This window comes from Sinocyclocheilus anshuiensis, unplaced genomic scaffold (genome assembly GCF_001515605.1).
Source record: "Sinocyclocheilus anshuiensis isolate Anshui unplaced genomic scaffold, SAMN03320099.WGS_v1.1 scaffold330, whole genome shotgun sequence".
Lineage (NCBI taxonomy): Eukaryota > Metazoa > Chordata > Actinopteri > Cypriniformes > Cyprinidae > Sinocyclocheilus > Sinocyclocheilus anshuiensis.
The window spans coordinates 1,021,280-1,021,523 of record NW_015547689.1 but is presented as its reverse complement, the minus strand read 5'-3'; the positions used below and the strand labels follow the sequence as shown (position 1 = coordinate 1,021,523).

General features: G+C 39.8%; 1 protein-coding gene across 11 annotated transcripts in view; it reads right to left on the bottom strand.

The window, feature by feature from the left end:
- LOC107703517 (neural cell adhesion molecule 1-like) overlaps window positions 1-244 on the bottom strand; it is a 262,247-nt gene that overhangs the window by 44,905 nt on the left and 217,098 nt on the right. The gene's annotated exons all lie outside the window — the stretch shown is intronic.

Here is a 244-nt window from a genome sequence, read left to right as displayed (position 1 = left end):
TTAAATTCAAACAGCACACTGACTAAACCTGATTGGTTCCAGAGCCATTGAACGGCTCTGATTGGTTTGTATGATAATGAGCTCACACCAGAGAGCTTCGTATATAAAATATGATGTGTGTGCAAATGTCTCTCGAATGTGAATATAAGTCTAAATTTAAACAGTATTATATAGAGCGGTCGCCGATCGTGTCTCTTTAGGGCACTTGGAGGAAACCACGCAATTCATATGGATTACTTTGGCG